The sequence below is a fragment of the Cebus imitator genome, unplaced genomic scaffold (assembly GCF_001604975.1).
Source record: "Cebus imitator isolate Cc_AM_T3 unplaced genomic scaffold, Cebus_imitator-1.0 Scaffold131, whole genome shotgun sequence".
NCBI classification, from domain to species: domain Eukaryota; kingdom Metazoa; phylum Chordata; class Mammalia; order Primates; family Cebidae; genus Cebus; species Cebus imitator.
In genome coordinates, this window is record NW_016107446.1 from 1,412,886 (window position 1) to 1,428,951 (window position 16,066).

Sequence of the window (16,066 nt, forward strand, 5' to 3'; positions counted from 1 at the left end):
ATTTAGAATTACTCTTTGATGCTGTCCCTCTCAAATTTATTAAATGAAATACTCAAAAAAACTAAACTTATAGCCTTGAAATTAAGAAATACGGTGTGTAAGCAGAATCATACCATCTTGGTTTGGTTTTGGCATAGGTATGTTATTATCTATAGTTAAGGTTCTGAGTTGATATTCATGGTATTGCTCAAAGGCACAGTGGTGTAAGGGATTCACTGTGTTTTAGATTGAACACTGGGGGATAAGGATTCCAGGCTTAACATGGCACTGTCCGCTGCAGGGTACTGGGCAGTCACAGCCAATCTTACAGATGGAACTAAGGAAGTGGAAGTTTATTGAACCATAAATAGGGGAGAAGAGTCATTTTATCCAGAGCCTTCCCATATGGGTATCAGAACATGAAGTTGTGTTCCCTACCCAGAGGCTCTTCCTATCTGGTTAGTTATGTAAATGACTGTTTATATGATGAAAATAGTGCTTTCTATGGGCACGGAGGCCAGTATCTTAGAAGAGAGCACATTTGAGTTCTTTCCTGAAGGTGAGTTGGATTCGATTGCACGATGCCATTGGGAAGCTGAGGTGCAAAGCTGTTCCCAGTACTGGGAGGAAATAGACATGAGGGCAGAGAGTTGTGAAAGGGTCCAGCGTTCCAGGAGAATGTGGGTGAACATAATTTGACCATTTTAGGAATGTTTAAAAACTAATTGTATTTTAAGAACTAAATATGCTTAAAGCTAAACATACTTTAAAAACATAGTGATAGTAAAATTTCTATTTAATTGGAATAATAAATTTATTTTCTATAAGGTAAATTTTTATAACTATTAGCCTTTTAAAATTTCATATATTTTTAAAATTAAACATTTTCAATTAAATTTTCAGAACTTATTCATTTTATAACTGAGATTTTGTACCTATTGACCAAAATCCTCGCATTTTCCCTACCTCCCAGCCCTCCTATTTGACTTTGACCTCCAGCCCCTGTTAACTATCATCCTACTCTCTATTACTAAGAATTTGACTTCTTTAGATTCCACATGTGAGATCATTCAGTATTTGTCTTTCTGTGCTTTGCTTAACTTCACTTAGCATAATGTCCTCCAGGTTCATCTGCATTATTGCAAATGGCAGGATTTCCCTTTTCAGGACTGAATAATATTCCTGTGTGTGTGTGTGTGTGTGTGTGTGTGTGTGTGTGTTTATGTGTTTATTACAGGTTAAGAATTCCTTAACCCAAATACTGTTTCAGGTTTGGGGTTTTTCCAGATTTTGGAATATTTGCATATACATAATGAGAAGTTTTGGGGGTGGAGACAAGTCCAAACGTGTAATTCATTTGTGTTTCATGTCCACCGTATATACAAAGCCTGAAGATAATTTTGTCTCTTTCTTGGGGGTGCTGGGCAAACTGTGTTGTGTGCCTACATTTTGACTGAGGCCCCTCCCATGAAGTTAGGTGTGCAATTTTTTTTCACTTGCAGCATCATGTTAAAGCTCAAAAATTTTCAGATTTTGGAGCAATTTGGATTTTATATTTTTAGATTAGGGATGCTTAGCCTGTGTATATGTGGTGCGTGTGCTTGTGTATGTGTACGTGTCACACATACTACATTTTCTTCATTCATCAGTGGACACTTAGATTGTTTCCATGTCTTTATTAGCCACTTTTTAAATGAGAAATTTTAAATTTCCTTTTTCTACATTTGATGGAATTTTATGGAATTCATTTATGGGACACTATAATATTCATGTAAATATCTCTGCCACTTAACAATGAGGAAACAAATCAAGTGGATTCAGTGCTTATCAGAGGAAGAGGATAACATGGAGTGAGGTGTTTTCAGTTTCTTAGATGCAAATTCCATTCCATAGGGGGCTTCCCAGTTATCAGTAATTTACAAAATTTAAAAAAAAAAACCAGCCTTCCTACTAAATCTTTCTGAACCTTTTTCTCCAGAGTTTCGTTGTTCTCTGCACTATTGGGGACTTCTCAAATGCCCATGGTCATGGGGTGATCTTAGTCTTTCTTAGCCCATCCCTTTGTCTAATTGCTGTAAAACATCCTGTCCCACACCCTCATGCTGAGGGTCCTGTTGTGATTTTTCAAATGACCCCTGATGTAATCTGGAACAAAGGTAGAGTCTGAGTAACACTTGCAATCCCTGGAGTACTAAATTTTGCATCAGCCCTTGTAGCCTGCTCCCTGGAGGACCCAGCTGCTTAATCCTGAGTTAATTAGAACATGGGCCCTGACCGGAACAGCGCTCTCTGGATGTTTCTGTCCTGTGATGCACATGTGTGTGAAGGGCAGGCTTCGCAGACTTTGTGTTCTCTCTGAGATTAATAGGTGGTTCTAAAATCACACACAGGTGCTGTCCTTAAAGAGCAGAGGAAATAAAGGGTTTGAGGTTTTTGATTTAATTCTGGGATATGGGAAAACTCTCAGATTTGTATAAGACAATATAAATGTTCTTTGTAGAAATAAAAAGTGCAAATTTTCCTTCGTAGGGAAAAAATTAGTAGCATACAGCTAATATCTATATAACTTAAGAAGTGTAAAATGGCATTATGTTTCTCAATAGGGTCACTTGGGAGCCTCCTTCCTAGGGTAGTGTGAGGATGACCATCAGTGATGCCAGCCTCCTGGAAGCGACCATCAGTGATGCCCCCCTCCCTTCCCCTCCCCTCCTTCTACCCTCTCTTTCTTTCTTACTTTCTTAGAAAAGAACATGACTTCATTCAATGCTTAAGATGATTTTGTAACTTTCAGCCTTAAATTTCATATACCTTCTCCCGGTTGGAAAAGTAGGATGAGGCTTTTCCTTTTTTTCTGGAAAGGCTTCAGAAGATCCGTGGACCCTGCAGAAAATCTCATTTGAAAATGAGAGCCTGGAAAGAGCTAAGGACAAGGGCTGGACTCCTTGATACATTAGCACCTCCGACTTGTGGTTTTAATTACTAAACCACAGATTAATCGGGTAGCTCTCAGTGCCAAGCACATGGTCAGTGCTGGGTCCCTGCTCTTGAGAAAGACCCTCCCGTTGAAAGAGCCCCCAAGACTAACTGCCAGTTTACTAGAAATGCCAGGGCTGGGGAGCATGTGAAAAACACCAGGGGAATGGAATGCCACGTGACTGCAGGGCAGATCACCCAGCCCCTTCAACACATTGCCATTAAAATAAGATCGACTTAAAGTGGCTTCAGAGACAAATTGTAATTTGTGGACATGACTTAGATCCTGATTTAAGTAAATCAGCTATAGAAAGTCTCTTACGAGACTGGAAAATCAGGACCTAATGAGATATGAGCTTTATGTTAAGTAACTGGTCATGATTTGGGATGTGATACTGGAGTTGTGCTTATCTGTTGGTGATAAGCACTGAAGTGTTTATGGGCAAACTAATTTTTGCTTGTCATTTGCTTTAGCCATCTTGTGAGGGCTGGGGCTGACTGCATGTATAATTGTTGGGATTGGATGAGGAAGGACTTTTGCATATAGTGAAACATCACAATTCAAATGCAAAATGGCGTGGCTTTGTTACAATGTGATGCTGGAGTTTGGCCCAGGAAGGGAGCCATAGTGCTTACACTGGTTTTGAAGAAGGAATACATGTTGAAAATGGGAGAATAATTCCTTTCTGGTGTGCAGGAGATACCCGGTAGGTGAAGTGTGGGTCACCTGATAGTTCTGACCTGAAGTTCCGTCCATTTGCCCATCCTTGCATTTGCTCACAAAAGGTTTTTCAAATTCCTGTTGTATGTGTCATATGTCATATGGTTGAGTCTCACCAAGACCCAGGCTGCCATGGGAAAGTACTGCAGACTGAGGGGCTTACATGGCACTTTATTTTCTTACAGTTCTGGGGGCTGGAAGTCTACGCTCAAGGGCTCAGCAGGGTTGGTTTCTTCTGGGGCCTCTCTCTGGAAATTGCAGACGGATGCCGCCTTGCTGTGTTTTCCTATGGTCTTTTCAACCTGCACACCCTCCTGGTATCTTTTCCTCTCCTTAAAAGGCCAGCAGTCCTCTTGGATTAGGGGCCACACCCTGAGTGCTTCATTTTAACCACCTCTTTAAAAACCTTTTCACTGCCAGTCTGAAGTGTACTGGGGGTTGAGACTTCAATATACAAATTTTTTTTTGGAGGCAGGGCAGGGACACAATTTAGGCCATTGCAGATGGGATGCACAAAACTTCATGGTGTAATCTGTAAAATATAAGCACTTACGACTTATTATTCACAGAATAATAGCAGTGATGGAAATGGGAAAAGGAGTCTGGAATTTTATCTAAAGCTGTGCTTTATTACCAAAGTAAATACTTTAACGCTCAAATGTTATAGAAATTAACCCTTCTCCGGGCTGGACGCGGTGGCTCAAGCCTGTAATCCCAGCACTTTGGGAGGCTGAGGTGGGCGGATCACAAGGTCAAAAGATCGAGACCATCCTGGCCAACATGGTGAAACCCCCGTCTCTACTAAAAAGACAAAAAAATTAGCCGGGCGTGGTGGCACGCGCCTGTGGTCCCAGCTACTCAGGAGGCTGAGGCGGAAGAGTCGCCTGAATCCAGGAGGCGGAGGTTGCAGTGAGCCGAGATCGCGCCACTGCACTCCAGCCTGGCGACGGAGCAAGACTCAGCCTCAAAAAAAAAAGAAAAGAAAAAAGAAATCAACCCTTCTCACCCCTGATTCTATTCCCTAAATGTGTTAACAATCTGGCCCACTTTTCAAGATGCTATTTGAAAAAAACAAAACTCGCGGGTGCACGCGTGTATGTGTGTGTGTGGGGGGGGGTGTGAGAGAGAGAGCGCACCTGCAAGCAAGCTAGCTAGCAGGAGGGGGAGGGAGAGGGAGAAAAACAGGATTTGTTTCCCTGACCCCTCACTCTTCCCTTCCTCTTCTTTCCCTCATAACAAGGGCGGTTTGCACAGTTTGTATTCAGTAGTGCATTTTAGTGTTTACAGTTTATTTTTGCTGGCATGCTTTTCATTGGTGGTGTCACTACCTAGACAATGGCTGAATCCTGTGCATTCTTAATAATATGCTGGTGAACCTGTTAAGGTGATATGTAATTAGATTGTCTGCTTATGGCACTGAGAGGTATAGCAAGGCTTTTATGCTGATTACAAAGACAGTTTGAACTAGAGGAAAAACCTTAGAGAAACACCTGGAGAACCTTTTAGCGAATGGAGTACTGCTGGACTGAAGAGGCTAGCATTAAATATATCAGTAAAACCCTTTACAAACCTTTGGAAATAGTGTCACTAATCAAATTTCTATATGTTAGAATATTTAAGCAATAGACTGTAAAATTTAAATTTATATTAAGATTTGCCCTATGACTTTCTTGTATTATTTTAGTAAGTGTTGATACACTTTTGGCACCACAGCTTCAATTTTTGATAATGTCCATTCCTGTGTGACCCAAAGATATAGGATTGCAGTTGAGTGTCTGGGGTGGTGGATGAGGGAAGAGAGAGAGGCATTTGGTGGCCGAGTCAGGCCTACAACCTTGTCATCCTGACCCACGGCCTTGTTGCTTTCTTTTCTGGCTTGTATTTTGCTTCTCATTATATATGGATGATGTAGGGTAAACGCACCTGACAGCAATAACTTAAGTAGACCCTTAGAATGTTACCTTGTGTGACAGATGCACCTGAATATGTGTTCCCATCTAGGGAATCGTGAAGTTGCCAACTTGGAGATTCAGTCCTTGTCTGTAAGGAACAACTGAGTTCCCCCCAGCCTGTCTTGTGCAGTGGGTGTGGTATAGAGGCCCTGCATCTGGGGTTGCGTAAAGGATGCCAGGTGGAGGTCCTTGGTTAGGGAGGGTGTGAAGTGAAAATGCTACATGAATTGCATGTATGAATGCATGATGCTTGCAGGCAGGTGTGGGTCCCCTGTCCTTCCCTCTGCCACTGGACTCTGTTCTATGTAAGCCCCTAATAATACCCTGGCTGGCTCTGGGTCCCTTCAGCCTCTTGAACCTGGTGCCTTCCATATTAAGGTTAATAGGGGTTCGGTACATCCATTGACCTGCCGCTTGATGTTTCTTTCTTTTCTCAGTTCTGGAGTATCTGAAGGCAGAAATGATTATTCCAGATCCTAGAACTGACAGACCTTAAACTCTCATCAGTTACCTTTCTCCCGCAAACACCTACCTTGGTCACACAGTGGCTTCCTAGAGAATTAAAAACTAGCACTGTTTTTTTCCCTTCTGTTTTCATTAATCAGCTTCTAATTAACCTTATAACCACCATTAATATATGGAATTGATATAATTTCAGCCCAGTGCAGAAAAACTTGATATTTTTACTTTTCAGGACGGCTTCATCTTGAGTAAAAAATCTAATTGCAGTGAGGCCTTTTGAAATGTGGAAGGTAGACTTCAGCCCTTTCTGAACCCTGCCTGGGAACCGCTGTGCCCTGGATGATTAAGAGACAGCTGAGGTCATCTCCTTGGACGCCTTTGAGTTTGGATTGATAAACGCATCTGAGCTGCTCAGTATCAGTCCACATGGGTTGAACTTTAGCCAAACCACTCAAGGAAACTTGTGTAGCTTTGTTCAGTGCGTGAAACCAGCCTTTTCCCACTTGAATAAGGTTTTCTTCCAAGTGGTTCGGTAGGAATGAAATATAGCTAGCTCTGCCAGAATTCCCCCAGACAGCATTGACCCCGTGCTGTGTTAAGCAGGCACTGCCGCCTCTGTGTTCTGAGCTGGAGATCTGCTTGCAGGCCTCCGCTGGGCCCGCCTGCTCAGGGGGTAGGAGGAAGGGTATTTGAGAGCTCCGAGGCCTATGCGAATCCTGTGCTTTTTTTCTTTTTAAATAAAAGAAAAAGGACAATTGTCTTAGCTGTGGCTCCAGACTAGGGATCTGGCGTGGTTCTCTCCAGGCATAACAGAGATTAGATTTAGTTATGATACACACCTGAGTCCGGGATCTGCTCATTACTGACTCAGCCATGTGACATTATTCAACAAGGCCTTTTTTTTTTTTTTTTTTTTTTTGCTGACATCTAAGAGAAGCAGTACTGTTGAAAACGAACTTGGTGTGTGTCCATTCATGGGCTTGCTTGTTGATGTAACCTAACATTGTACCTACCTGACGTGAGAGTTGCAGAAGATACCCCAGACAGATGACAGCAGCAGATGTGATTTGCAAGATGCGACTGTCAAGGTTGTAGCCCTTTCGTGATGATCTTTGCCAGGAGAAAGAGCACTCTGGCTTTAAAATCAGACAAGTGTGTGTTCAAAGTCTGGTTGTGGGACGTCTGGTCGTTTGGTTCCTGAGCTGAATGATAAGATGTATCTCCCAGGGTTGCTGTGACGATTCACGCAGCTGACACTAAGGTGAAGCCACAGCGAGTGTGTCACTGGGACTAGAACATGTTCTTCTCCCGGCCTATCACTGTTTCCATCAGCCGGGGAGTGGGAGTGGAGGGATTCCCTGCACTTTCTGAAGGCTGACTTTAGCCTCTTGGTGACTTCAGTTTTCTGGACAAATAAGCCTCCTCAAAAACAGGTTGAGTGACAGTGCCCAGCAGTATTATACCCACAAGGCTCACAGACTCTGGCTGTCATCAGAACAAGGCTCATAACTCTTTTGTTAACCCTGAACTGCTCCTCTGGAGTTGCCTTAGTCAAGGACCTCATCATGGGACTTCCCCCTCAGATGGCGATAGTTGGAGGAAACCGGCCCAGGCGCAGCGGAAGGCACTGTGCTGGACCGTGCAGGCACCGGGGATGTAGGACCGGCCAGGACTGCTTGCACCGGGGCTTCTCACTGCCTGGCCCTGCGCCTGGGACAAGTAGTGTGGCCTGGTGGAGCTCAGCATCCTCACCCAACACTGCAGCTAGGTGCTGCTGTAAAGATTTGAAAGCCCTGGGTTGTGGCTTTAGTAGACAAAAAAGCAAATCTCAAGGTTAAACAGAATTCAGATAATTCCTTGGATTTGCAGCGGTAAAATTTAGTAGTATTAAGGGTCTAAATTAAAATGAAGAGCTACGTATGTTCTCAGTGTTAATTGCCTTCCAGCCTTCCTCCCTTTTTTTTTAATTTCTAAAGGAGATGCACGCAGTGCTAGTGAAGTACTTTTAGAGAAAAACACACACCCCTTTCACATATTGCTGTCTTCTTGAAGCTGGCTGTAGAAAATCCTTGAATGACTCCTTTGGTGAGGGCCTTCTACAGTCCAAGTGACCTTATAGGTGTTTATCTTTCAGGCTGATACTGTTTTTTGCACAAAAGTGTACACTTCCCTGATGGGTTTAGATCACCAATTATAATTAAGACCTGCTTTGAAATGCTCTTCCTTAACACAGGCTTTGAATACGCTAAGAGCCCCAGGTTCAACATGGGCAGTCTTCATTTAAACCCAAAGAGATTTTGATCACCATTGTTTTTTTTCTCACTTAGGATATACACTTAGCACATTGACAGTTTGTCAATGGATAGCTTTTCTCAAGGAAAACATCATATGCAACCTCCACTTTTTACGCTTGAATCCCAGATGGCCACTGGCACCTTTTAAATAGCCTCACTTTTGTTGGAGCTGCTGCGTTAGTTCAAGTCCTGCTCCATTCTGTCTGGCTTTTCCTCTGCTGATTGTGCTTGGAGAGGCCGTGTTCTGACTTGTCCACTGTGCCTAGAATCAGCAGACTCAGGTTTCAAATCCAGCTCACTGTTCTTTTGCGGGGGCTGGCAAAGCAGCTGCCTAGGCTTTTGGTTTGCTGTTGGCATAAGAGTGTCTCCTCTGTGTTCTAATGCAGAGGAGATTAGAGTCATGCAAAGCTCTCTCATCCGGAGTCCAAGGCCTGAGTGAGTTCCTCACTCTCCAGTTGGTTGGGAAAAGCTTTTAGTGTCCCTGAGAAAGTTAATGCCTCTGTATATTTGGGCATTAGAATCCATCCTGGAAGTTTATCAGAAGGATTAAATCATATGACTCATGAGACACAGGGTACACAGCGGGAGGCTTGTATTTGTACAACTCGAACAACCACATAAACAATTCCTTGCATTCGCCTGTGGAAGACGGACTCTGAGCAAATTTACTTTCCAATTAAAATCTTGACAATACAACTTCTGTTTATTATAGCCCCTGAAAGTGACACATACGGAGGTGGTGTTGGTGGTATGGTGCCCAGCACATTGCCCTGTGCCGATGACTCTCTTCAGTGCTGTCAGCATGAGAAACAAAAACTCTTGGTCAAAAACTGAGTCCTGATTCCAATACTTCTATTTCGAGAGTACCTGTCATTTTATTAAAACTATGTAGCAGAGAGAAGGGAACTCTAGTGTACTTCTGACATCTTGCCCAAAGATGTATTCCTATTGTGTTAGGCCATCACCTTTTCCTTGCCTTAAATTATATCTATATTAAAATGATGTAGCCTTTAAAATAATGCTAGAGAATGCATAAAAAGGAATTAGTTTTTAAATCAAAATTTATGAACTTGCCTTATAACATTTTTATGATAGCCCTATTTGAATTATCTTCTTCTCTTTGACTAAAATAGAATTCGATTTTTCTATGGGGTATTTAACATTTTGGGTCATAATCATGCTAGGGATGAATTAATAGATCTTCTCTGAGTGAACTGTCAAGACACATCCCCACTGGGCTTGAAATGTAATTAAAAATGTCAGTGAACTCACTTGAAGTCCACAGAGTGCTCCAGGGTCCCTTCGAAAATGTTAGTCAAGGACTGAAAATATTTACCAAGTGCAGTGAGCAGAATGCAGCAGCCAGCTCTCCAAAACCAAGAGGAAGCTGGTCACCCTTATCAGGCACCTCTCATCTTAACTTCCTTCTAGTTTTGAAGTGTTCATCTCAGATTCCTTGAAAGCAGGTGTGTTTTAGGTTAAGCCTTAGCCCAAGGCTATGGGTCCGGTTGGTGACCTCTTAATAAGTGGATGGTACAACAGACTTCCTTGAGGAAGTCTGTTTAGAGGAACGAGTCTAAACAATATCCGTGTCTTTTGTAAGCCTTCTCCCTCATTAGACTCCCAGACTGGCCTCCTTTCCAAATGGCAGCCTCCCTTTTGTTTCTGGCAGGCTTTTAAAGGTGGGGGTCATTGGGAGGAGGAAGTCTGGAAGGGACTGGGAGCTCAGGTCCCTTGATTATGGGCTGGCTGTCCCCCCCACACCCCATCATCTCCTTCCACCTGCTGTTTACCAGGTGTGTGGTTGGCCCCCCTACCTTGATGTTGGAGCTTGCCCAGGAAATGAAAGGTGGGAACGGGGAGGATGTGTGTGTTGATGGAGGTCTTTAGGCACAGAGCAGCTTTATTCTGGGATATATTTAAAACACTGGTTTCAAAGTCTAAAAAATTAGCCAGGGGTGGTGGCACACACCTGTAATCCCAGCTAATGGGGAGGCTAAGGCGGGAGGATCGCTTGAGCCTAGGAGGTGGAGGTTGTCATGAGGCAAGATTGCACCACCACACTCCAGCCTGGGTGACAGAGGAGACCCTGTCTCAAATAAATAAATAAATAAATAAACAAACTATTGGTTTTTAGGCAAATAACCAGTTATTTTTCAAAGCGGTTACTTAAAATCAAAGAAGCAAGCAGACTCAATACAGGCTTCTTTCTTTTTAGATTTCATGTGTTCCTTGCATACAAGTGATGTCCCAGATTATAATTCTTTGCTGAGATTTGAGTTGGATTTGAGAATTTGGAGAATCCCTGCAGCTTTGTAACTTCAGAGGTATAATTAGCTGAAAACGTCATCGTTTTGAAGAGTTCTGCATTTTGCCAGTCACCTCAACTGTGTGCCAAAGGTAAGTCTGCAGTTTTCTGCTTAAAACAGAAGTTGCAGCTTTTTACCTCAAATGCTTAATTTGGGCAGTAAGTTCAGTACAGTATCAGTCAGTGTAGGCTTGATTTGTTGAATCATATTAAATTTAAGCTTTCAAGGAGAGACCTGGTAATCTCTGTTTAGATTAGATTATCTCTGTTCCTGCTTTAGTGTGTGATTGGCTCTGAGTGTGTAGCCAGGAAGCGGGATGGTAGACACCTCCAACCTGTAAGATGGTGCAGGTACCTTCACACTCGAATATGTACAGACTCTTGAATCTGCAATGGATCCTGGTCCCGTGTATTCTGTATGGGACAGGGAGTATAAGGATAAATAACCACTTTTCTGGTGCTTTCAGTCTAGTTAAGGCTGGATTCCAGCTTTAATGCTGAGAAGATAAATGTACATCAAAGGATTGCTGGGCATGGTAGCATGCACCTGTAGTCTCAGCTACTCGGGAGGCTGAGGCAGGAGAATCGCTTGAACTCGGGAGGTAGAGGTTGCAGTGAGCCAAGATCACACTACTGTACTCCAGCCTGGGTGACACAGCAAGATTCTGTCTCAAAAAAAAAATTAAAAAGCCTGCATTAAAGAAGATGTAGACAGATGAAGGATTTTGGGAAGGTTTTACCTGTTCATATGAAAACCTACTTGTGTATATTACAGTAAAATCATAACTGTGATGCAGCATGTGGATTCTGGGACCCATGGGTACTATAACCACAGGCACCAGACAAAAGCATGTCACTGTGTAACAAAAATGATTCTTAGCCCTAATAGCTTGGGACATTTCACTTAAAATATGGGTTGCTCCTTGGTGGTCCAGACAATTCAGTGTTGTGTTTCTGGCTGGGCAGTAAGAAGTGCTTTAGGAGAAGATACATTTTCATCTCCAGAGCTTTGTCTCAGAATGAACTGCAAGGGTAACACCAGCTTTCCTTAAAAACCTTAATTTGCTTCTATTATTTACAGATTGTTTTAAAGTAACCTTGAAACTGTCATGTTGGACTGTGGAATCTCTTAGTGTACTAGTTTCTGTAAATTTACTCCTTTAATGTAAGTTAGAATTTCCTCTTACTTGGTCTGCTACTACTAAAAAACATCTTGTGTGAATATGTTCTTTCTCTTCGACTACTTTAAAAGAAAAATCTCTTAGAACCTTTTTAATTTCAGTTTTGCCTCTTTTGATGTGTGGTATTCAGAACAGCATAATATTAATATACAATAAGGACAGGATTAAGTGCCTTAGTGTCCTGGTCTTGTTATGCTTTATGTTATCTTTTGGAGAAAATGCCACATTGTCCCGTTGATTTAGGGTGTTGTGTGTTGTGATTTCCAGAGCTAGCTCCTGGTGTGCAGTTGAGAGTTGGCGCTCCCATTGCACACCTGACTCCATTCCCTGCTCCTTTCTTCCTCCCCTGTACCTGCTGACCCTGCTCTGCCCACCCCTGGCATTCTTGGCTGTTTTAGGGTTGGATCCCCTCATGCATTCATAGGGCATTCCCAGGCCTCTCTTCCAGACCTTGTGCAAGACCAACACCATCAGGGTGTTCCTATTCTGATCCTGGGAGGCTTTTCTTACATATGAAAACTGCTCAAACCCCTGGTAACTCAGTTTAAAAAAAAAAAAAAAAAAGCCATTGAAGTAGAACTTTTTAAAACAGCCATTTGCAATTGCAGTCACATATCAATCCATTTGTCAGATTTCAAGGGAATGAAGTATAAGCCAGAAATGATAGATCCTCTGATCCGATCATCAGAACTCATGAATAATTCATTAGCATCAGAATCTGACACTAATTCTTTAGAAAGGTCTTGATCATCAGTGACATTAGCAGACCTGAAGCTGATGTTGGTGCTGGTTCAGAAGGTGGTGAAGCAGGGGAGGGTGGCATGCTCACCCAGCAGCTCGGTCTGCAGGAGCTCCCAGCACACTGATGCCACACAGACAAGACAGTGCATGGAGACCCACGCACAGACTAGCATGAGAGCTGGCTTGCAAAAATATCTGTCTCCATGTAATTTTAAAGGATTAATTTTATAAGTTTATAAGATCCACACAAAACCTTGGTTCACCTATTAAAATTTACTTTTGTGGTTTAGAAAAATGTTCATTTGGAAAATCATGAGATATAGCCCATTCATATGATAAATATCTGTTGTGAACACCGCACCTGTATTCAGGCTATTTTTCTTGCAGTGACTGTTTTAGCAATTTAAAAAGAATAGATAAAATACAGTCCCACCCACCTTTTCCCGTGCTCTTTTGGAGTGGGACCCTGACAGTCTGGGACTGTGCTACCTGCTACAGCGAAGGTTCTTACGGCCAGTCCTTGGTACCTGAGGCAGGGACCAATTGACCCTCTGGGGAAGAGTATGGAAAAGCCAGGGGATGTTATATTTGGAATAAGTTTTAAAGAATGAGGGACATATGCACAGAGGTGTAATATGTTTCCTTGGAACAAGGCAAGATGGTTAGACCAGCTGGGCCATGGGTCCCAGAGACTGCAGGTCATTCAGACAATACTGTGTTGGGGACCAGACATTTGCCATTTCGTCGGTGATCTTTGAAGTGCCAACAGGAAAAGCAACAGCTCACTCAGCCGTACCCTTTGGCATGTCAGAAAGAAATGAAATGCTGGCCTGGTAGAACAGTAAGCGGGATCTCAGTCTCGGATGCGTTTCCTGGTTATTGGGTGCTCAAGGTTTGCATGCCCGGGGCTGGGCTGAGAGCAGCTTGAGGAAGATGGGCGTGTCTCAGGGCCTGAGTAACATCTCAGCCCATTTCCATGTGGCACATTTTCCTAACCCGTTTTCTGGTTTCCCATTGAAGTTAAGGAACAAAGTCTTGGGACCCTGCAGCTCTGACCCTGCTGCCTTTGGGGAATGGAGACTGTAGGAAGAGGCTGGAGTTGTCAAATGACCAGAGTTGCCATTTTGGCACATATATAATCTGCACTTAATTCTTCCTACGTGTACTTGAAAAGTGACTGTGATTGACTGTTGGAGGCTGGCTGTTCATTACTAGGGACGGAGGTTGCAAAGGGCCTTGTCTGCTGTGCTGGAGATGCTTTCAGTTTGAAAAGTTATTGAAGACTTTTTCATGACAGATATGTCCTAATGGACAGAATGACAGTGGGATGGTGTAGTGGGGTAGGAAGGACAGTGTCTTAGTGACACAACTCAAGTCTAAGTAAAGTAAACAGGACTGGATTTCACAAACCATGTGTCAGTTGGTGATGTGCATAGCCAGTGTGTAAATGTCAGCAGTGAGCCGACACACACCGTTTTTCCATTTGTGATAGAAGCAGCAGCGGCTGTGTTTAACTGAGCAGTGAGCGCAAGAAGATGAAACGTTGAGCCTGTCACTCTTAGATCCATAAAAGCGCTATCCGGTAATATTTCTTTAACTACTAAAGTTCACTACTTACCTTCATATTAGCCTCAGTTTATTTCAGAACAATTATTCCTAGAGTGTGTCCACTTGGAAAAGTCATCTAGAATTTACTACTCACTTTTATCATATCCTGGCCTTTTGGTATTTTGGAGATTGCTGGTAGCCGACTTTGCCCCCAACAGGTTATTTAGAAAGATTTTTTACATGCAAAGCCCAGTGCTCACACATTGAGTTTTTAGGGCTAAAGCTTCCGTTGGGGGTGTAGCTCTGAGGTTTCCTGATACCTAGAAGTAACTTGTGGAGTTTCTGCCAAAATAGAGGGGCCCGTCTCAGCCTCCTGCACACACTGGGCCCCTGGGTCATCTGGGGGAACAGTTAGTCGGATTGTTTCTTCTGTACAGGGTACCGAGTATAGAGAGATGGCCACGGCCTTTGATGCTGTGGATAAATCTCTGATAATTGCTTAAATAATTGCCCAGTAAGTACTGACAGCTGCTAGGAAAAAAAATATTGCCACATTGATTCCACAGTGTACCCCTGGTGGTGCAGTCAGGGGAAGCCGCCGTGATCTATGGGGTTATCACCGACAGGCACCCGGCACAGGGCTTGTCACCACTTGTATATTACCTCTGGTCGCAAATGCAGGTGTTATTGCCCCCATTTAATAGATGGGGACCCAAAGCCTCGGGAGAGGTGAAGGAGACTGTCCACTGCTGTGCATGCTCAACTGCCCTTAACCTCTCCTGCGGCTTTGTGTCCCCATCTATTAACGGCAGCCCTGGAAGCAGAAGGTCTGTTGCTTACAAGCCCACATTCCTTCTGCTTCCCAGGCTGCCGTCTCTGACACATGATGGTAGTGACATGGTAACCACCCATTCTCCAAGTGCTTACCTTGAACCAGGATGTGGGGCTTTGGGAGATTCAATGACTTAGCGAAAGCCCAGGGCTTCTAGGTGGCAGAGCAGGCAGGGTGCTCCCATTTCCTGATCCCCAAAAGCCTTTCTTACTGTACAAGGAATTTTGTTAGATTTATTTTTTTTCTCTCCTAGAAAAATCTCCTGCAACTAAGTACAATTTGGAAGAGTCTCTTTTTGGAAACATATGGGTGTGTGAAGGAAGGCTTTGGGAGGTTTGAGAAGGGATAGGAGCTAGGAACCTGAATCCCCTGAGGGCCTCTGCTGCTCCTGAAGCCCCAGGATCAGCTTAGCAGCTCCCGAGGCCTCCAGCTCCACCCATGTAGCCCCAGGACGGTGTTTGTATTGGGGGCCCACAGCTTAACATCAGACCTGCCACAAGAAAAGTTCTCTGTACAGGCCAGGGACTGTGTATTTAACAGCCACTTCCTCTGTGCTGTGGCCAACCCTGTGGTCCCTGACGCTTCCCACAGCACCCCTGTTCAGCGCGAAACATCATAAAATTGTGATTTCACATTCTTGCGTGGTCAGTGACATAATTATTTTCTCTTAATTGGGGTGGTGATCAAGGTTAAGCCAATCATTTTTTCTGTTCTGTCACAGCTAATGTACTCTTAGTAGTGTGGCTTCCTAGAAAGCTGAAGAAACAAATTAACAACAAAAAAGCCAATTCCTGCACCGCTCCAACCTTCTTTTCCTTACATGGAAACTGAACACGTAACATTCCAGTCATTTCTCGATGATTCTCTGAATTGCACCTTAGAATTTACAAAGCAATTTTCATGAATTCTCTGTAATGCCAGGTGATACGGATATTCCTCCCTGAATTTTATAGGAGAAAATGAGCCCAGAGGTTACCTTCCTTGCCTAGGATGACCCAGCATTGGATGGCGACCGGATAGTCTATCCTTGTCTTACCTTAAGAGTCCCTGGGCCAGGCATGTGGCAGATGTGTAT

General features: G+C 43.4%; 1 protein-coding gene across 4 annotated transcripts in view; it reads left to right on the forward strand.

Moving 5' to 3' along the window:
- NCK2 (NCK adaptor protein 2) overlaps positions 1-16,066 on the forward strand; it is a 145,643-nt gene that overhangs the window by 60,391 nt on the left and 69,186 nt on the right. For 3 of the 4 annotated variants that reach the window (XM_017541102.1, XM_037742966.1, XM_017541104.1), the window contains exon 2: positions 10,600-10,781. The exons of the other annotated variant lie outside the window; for it this stretch is intronic. The gene's annotated coding sequence lies outside the window, so the exon portion shown is untranslated. The remainder of the gene's footprint in view (positions 1-10,599; positions 10,782-16,066) is intronic. 4 annotated transcript variants of the gene reach the window in all.